The sequence below is a fragment of the Aegilops tauschii genome, chromosome 2, assembly GCF_002575655.3.
Source record: "Aegilops tauschii subsp. strangulata cultivar AL8/78 chromosome 2, Aet v6.0, whole genome shotgun sequence".
NCBI lineage: Eukaryota > Viridiplantae > Streptophyta > Magnoliopsida > Poales > Poaceae > Aegilops > Aegilops tauschii.
This window is the reverse complement of record NC_053036.3, coordinates 85,708,728-85,715,328: the sequence shown is the minus strand read 5'-3', so window position 1 is coordinate 85,715,328 and position 6,601 is coordinate 85,708,728.

Here is a 6,601-nt window from a genome sequence, read left to right as displayed (position 1 = left end):
CCACGGACGATCCGACGCGATCGCCTTCGGGATCTGCGCCTCTGATCGCGCCAGGGCCGACAACATCGGCCTCGGGATTGCCGATCTGCCAGGCGGCCCCACGCCCTACGCCTGGCCCGCATCCACCTGCTGCTGGGCGCTCGCCTCCACCCGGCCCGACCCACTCGTCCGCTGCCACGTCAGGCCCCTCCGGCGCTGGGCCAACGCGGTTTGCCCCTGAGCCCCGCGTCTACATCAGGACGGGTCCACTCCTGTCAACTGCGCCCGGCGCGTGCGTCCGTGTGGGATCCGACCCCGATCCTCCTGCTTCCCGGGGATCTTCTGTGGCTCCTTCCTCATCTCCTATACTTCGTTCGGCCACAGACGATCCGGTGGTAGTGGAGGTTACGGTGGACGATGCAGCCGCCTTCTCGGGATCGCTTCCGAGCCCTGCAGCTGATTTTTCTTCACCTGCGGCCACTGGATCTTCTGTGCCGCAAACTGCTACACCGCCACGCACACGTCTCCAAGCAAGTGTTATTCAGCCTGTAAATTACAAAACAAAATTTGGTTTGGCTGCATCCACAGGAGAAACACACACACATCTTGAGGCTCTTGTTGATCCGAAGTGGAAGGCAGCCATGGATGATGAATTTCAAGCTCTTCAGAAAAATCGTACTTGGCATTTGGTTCCTTCACGACAAGGTAAAAATGTGATTGATTGCAAGTGGGTATTCCGAATAAAACAGAAGTCTGATGGTACAATAGATCGTTATAAAGCTAGGCTTGTTGCTAAGGGCTTCAAGCAAAGGTATGGCATAGACTACGAGGATACTTTCAGTCCAGTTGTTAAAGCTGCTGCTATTCGTCTTGTATTGTCTATTGTTGTATCTAGAGGATGGAGTCTCAGGCAGCTAGATGTGCAGAATGCGTTTCTTCATGGTGTTCTGGAAGAGGAAGTATATATGAAGCAACCTCCTGGGTTTGAAGACAAGAACAAACCGTATCATGTGTGCAGGCTTGACAAGTCTCTCTATGGGCTGAAGCAAGCTCCTAGAGCATGGTACTCTCGTTTAAGTACAAAATTGCAGCAACTTGGTTTTTTTCCTTCAAAGTCTGATACTTCACTGTTCATCTACAACAAGTCTCATACATCAATCTTTGTGCTTATTTATGTGGATGATATCATTGTTACAAGTTCTTCCAATGAAGCAGTGACAGCTCTTTTGTCAGATTTGAATTCAGAATTTGCTCTCAAGGATCTAGGAGATTTGCACTTCTTCCTTGGTATTGAGGTCAAGAAAAACAAGGAAGGTGGTCTTCATCTTTCTCAGGAAAAATATGCAACTGATCTTTTGAGGAGAGTTGGGTTGCAGAATTGTAAACCTTCACCAACACCATTGTCCAGTTCAGAAAAGCTCTCTCTTACTGAAGGTGAACCTTTGAGTCAGGAGGATGGCACCAACTATCGAAGCTTGGTAGGTGCACTACAGTATTTGACCCTTACTAGACCTGACATTGCTTTTTCAGTCAATAAAGTCTGTCAGTTTCTTCATGCACCCACTACTGCCCATTGGACTGCAGCAAAACGTATATTGAGATATGTGAAACACACTTTGAGTGTTGGATTGACCTTCAGCAAGTCCTCATCCACGCTTGTGAATGCTTTTTCAGACTCTGACTGGGCAGGCTGTTTGGATGACAGACGGTCAACAGGAGGGTTTGCAGTTTTCCTTGGTCCTAATTTGATCTCATGGTGTGCAAAGAAACAGGCTACAGTTTCAAGGTCAAGTACTGAGGCGGAGTATAAGGCATTGGCAAATGCAACATCAGAAGTTATTTGGGTGAAAGTTGTTCTTAAGGAACTTGGTCTTCATCACACACAAACTCCTTGTCTTTGGTGCAACAACCTTGGTGCCACATACTTATCTGCTAATCATGTGTTTCATGCAACAGCTAAGCATATTGAGATAGATTATCATTTTGTTAGAGAACGAGTTGCCAACAAGGAACTGGATATTCATTTTGTACCCTCAAGAGATCAAGTTGTGGATGGTTTCACGAAAGCTTTGGCCACAAGACCGTTTGAAGAGTTTAAACGTAATCTCAACTTGAGGAGTTTAGATTAAGGGAGGGTGTTAAACATCCAATATTATGGGCAGCCAAGAGTTATTCTTGGGCGCCACTTCTAGGAGATAGAGATAGTTTTTCTTTCCTGTTTAAGTTACATCTATCTCTATTCCCAATCTTCTGTAAACTCTTCCGGTTAGTCCTCTAACTGTACGCATGTGTAATCTCCTCGAGAGGTTTTCTCTCGCTGTCAATATATAAGCACGCGGGCTCCCGTCCAGGGGGTTGAGACGATTCGATAATACTTTACACATCAATCACTAGCCACGACACCTTGTAGAATATGTCAGAGCTAGCGTTGATTCAGTGAAGCTGTCTCTTAATTTTGTGGGTAGTTTCCTTTTCCATGTGGTTATTCGGAACGTTAGAGTTGAGCGTGGGTATGTGTGAATCTAGGTCATGTTCTTACCATCCATGTCCAATTGTCCAAGTCATGCTTTTGGGGTGAATACTGGGTTCAGTACGTGTCATGGATTTCTTTAGTAGATCCCGGAATGTTTATGCTGCTGAAAACATGGATGATCTCATTTAAAATTAGTAACACCAGAAGACCTCTTGATGTTTGTTGACAGTTCATTACATTATGCATACTTGTCAACATATAAAATTGTGTAGTACCTGTATCCATTAATTCGAATCTTTTTCTAATCCATCTGTCTTATCCATGTATCTTGCATCAAGCTGTATGTGCCTGGGAGTCTATTGCTTCTTATATTGCACCCATTAGTGAAGAAATTGTGACATGCTTACTATGCATGGTAATTATTTAATCGGAGTAACATCTGACATGAAAAGACACTTCAAATCAGGGCTAATTTTAAGCCTGGATACCTTTTACTTAGAACAATGTACCTGTATGTCTTCTCTATTTCTAAATGTAGCCATCGGACTCTCCTTGAAAGAGGGCCGCTATAACCATCAACTGGTCTAAGTTTCGTCGCCGCGCCAACATTCGCGAAGGAGACATTTGTGCATTTCGTTTCAGGATCACTTCAAATCGCCGCCTGGTTGTTACCGTGCACCGCCACTAGATGCACCATCGAAGACGCTGCAGCCCCTGTGTCAATATAATCTAATATAATGTAGCATTAAGTACTCCTAATTATGCTATATCCTGTGATAACCTATGGTGCTGCTTATGTTAAGTGCACTATTGTCAGTCAGATGTTTCATGTTCAGATCCATAATGGGCTTTCTATGTAGAGTATATATTTCTATTTCTGCTGTTAAGTTTCTTAATTAAAGCAATCATCTCAAATGCTAATTAGAATAAAAAAGAGTTTTAAAGGGGCGAGTACAACCAGCCACCGCCCAGCTCCCCCTCAAGAGGCGCGCCCGTGGCGCGCCCCAACACCTAGTAGTGAATGGAGCATTTTGTAGATAGGCGCGCCCCTCGTCTATTGCAAGAAGGATAACGAGGCATTCCTTTTCATATGTGGAGCCTTGCTGAGATAGGCAATTGGATGGCCACGTTGCATAAGAACGGCCCTAACTCCATGCTTGCTAGCGTCAATTTCCATAGTAAATGGAACTGTGATAAAGCCGCATATTAAAACGTCTCAAAAATCGTCGCTAAGTTAATTTAATTATAAATGTCTGATTTTCATAATAAATTTGTGGCGCCATGGAAACGTCTCAGAAAACGTCTTCGGATTGTTAGTATTCATAGTGGCAGAGACGAATACGAATAACGTCCCAAAAAAAGCGGTCATGCGCGGCTATTTTGTTGTAGTGTAGTGATGTCAGCAAAACACTTAGCATTCACCATCAGTGTTTTCTACCACTATCAATTTTTCAACGTGGTGAGAAGTGCACTGATTTCTAAAGTTGTGATTTTTTGCTAGTCGCGTCGCAAATGTGGTGGTTCTGTGGTTTTTACTCGATTTCGTGAGATTGGAGAGTGAGGGCGCTGCGCTGAAAGAAAAAAGATTCACCTCTTCTAATTCTGATTGTAATTGCTGGTCATTATGTTAAGGAAAGGGAAGAGCATTTTGTGAGATTGGAGTGTGAGGGCGCTAAAAGAAATAATTAATTGCATCACAAACAATAGAAACAACTTGTCGTTTATTTTATTTATTCACTCTTTCGGATGGATACAAGTTGTGAGCTCTCTCTCATCACAACATACTAGATTGTTACTAGAACTAACAACATGTGTACCACGGAGTTTTGTACGTCCTGACGGGCTCCCACCCGACAGGAATGTAGCCCTCGTACAGCATGAAGTTCGCGGGCTAAGAGCATCTGAAAGTGTCGGTGTATTCAACCGTGATATAGAGTTGAGCTTGCGAGAGCTGAGCACACACACAGTATTGTGCCAGTCGGGTTCGATCCCCACACGGAGCGGATATTTCAACCATTTTCTCGCTCGTTCTATAAAAAATATTGGGGGGGGGGGGGGGGGGGGGGGGGGGGGGGGTCGAATGATGCTTCGACAGATTCAGTCATCCATTCAGCTTTGAAATCGGAGACAAGGAAAACTTCATAGAAGCGCCGCGGATCAATATAGAGATGCGAACCAATATCCTTTTCCTGGTGGGCTCTGAAGTACTCGTCTTTTGCGCAAGGCCTCGTGTCAAAAAACTTCCAACCACGTCCTCCTACCTCGCCCATTTGCGGAGATCATCTACATTTTGCTCCGTGTCGAGCTCCAGCCGGCCCAAACGTTTTCCTTCGGGAGGGCATAAAATCTCCCCCCCCCCCCCCCCCCCCCCCGCAATGTCTCTTTCTTTTAGAGTGGAGCTTGCAGGGCCCTCTGGTCTCGTTTTTTAGAGAGGACCTTGCAGGGGCTTGGGCGCAATAGGTGCAGACCGCACCATGAGTCCGCGTCATGGCCTGCCCTGCTCCGTATCTGGGAATCATGTTGTCCGTGATGGCCAGGCTTTGAGTCTGTTAGCCCTTGACAAACATCGGGTCACGGTGAAGTCAAAGGTTGTGGATGATGTGTTGACGCGGTAGGCCGACAACTAGTTGCCGCCCACCACACCTTGGCTCCCGGATCCTTTTGGGGCGCCGCTCCAGGTAGCTCCTGTCAAGCCTGTCCCCCTCACCCACTCCTCAGTTGAGCCGGTCCCGAGCACAAGGGCAAGAACTATGACCCACACAAGAAAAGCCATGTTGATATGATGGCCAGCTTGAATATTTTGTGGTTGTACAGTACCTTGAGTTCGTATTAATAGGCTAGGCGCGGTGCAACGCAACCCATCTCCTTCGTCTCTTCCTTTGCTTGCACCTTCAATTCATTTGCTTCCCCTTTTTCCTATTTATGTTTGTTCACTTCCCTCTTTCTTTCTTTCTTTCTTTCTTTCTTTCTTTCTTTCTTTCTTATGCACTGGTGGGTGGGTGAAACCAATTTCCCTTCTTGTTCTATCTTCTTGATGAAGGTGTCTCTTCTGTTATCTTCCCCTCTTCAGTTCAACATTTGCTTGCAGTTGAAGGAATTCCATTCCCTCGATGGCCTCACCTAGCAGGAAACCACCTCTCTCTTCTCTCCTCTTCAAATCTGGATTGATTCCAATTGCAATTCAAGACACTGCATTCCCCCAATGGCCCCTCCCTTTCTTCACTTGTGGGGTAGCTCCCTAATTTTGCCCTAGCACTTGCAGCACCACGATTGGGCCAACTCCAACGCACGACCCCAAACGGACGTCTGTTTTGTCCAGATTTCATCCATTTGGGTAGGGCAATGGGGCGGCGTCTGGCTGTTTTTCTGGATGCGTCGGTCGTGCGTCCAACTCGCGGTCGCATCTGGTCCACCACGGCATCCTAGAGGCACTATGTGTACATTTGTTTGGTCGCATCTCTTTTATTAGTTCATCAACGACATTTTGATACATTGGACTGCATACACCAATTCTTGACTACAAAAGCAAGACCAAAGAAAATAAGAACCACAATTAGACATTCTAAAAGAAATCCAACTTCCATATTACTCCCACGAGTTGGATTAATATCTTCTCGGTGCCTTCATTGTTGATCAGCGGTTTCTCGATCTTGCTTACTTCTTTCTTCTTCGATTCTAAAGAAGTAGACGTTGCTTCGCATCCAATCTCATCTCTAGCCTCTATTTTAGTAAGGAATGCACGGGCATCTATCAAAATTTGTCCTATCAATAGATTGATGTATTCTTCTTTCCAATACAAATCTTGCATCCATCCTACACACAAATTTGAGTATAAGCCAAGAGCTATTGAAAATGCAACGAATCCATACTCTTTAGGGAGATGGGTGGTCGCCAGAGTCACCCTAGCAGGCGATGTAGGGCTCTTTCTTAGATGTTTGAGGGGGCCACTACTTCTTATTGCCGAAGGGTAAACTTCTGATTCTCATGCACCAGTCCAACCTCTACTTCGACATGATACACCGTCGGAGATGGAAGGGGATTGAATCGGGCAATGTATACAATGACTCTCAACGGGAAGAGAGGTATAGGAGAGTTTAGAGAGGTCGTGTCGGCTGGCTCTCCCTTTTTTGGGGGAAACTTTAGATCTAT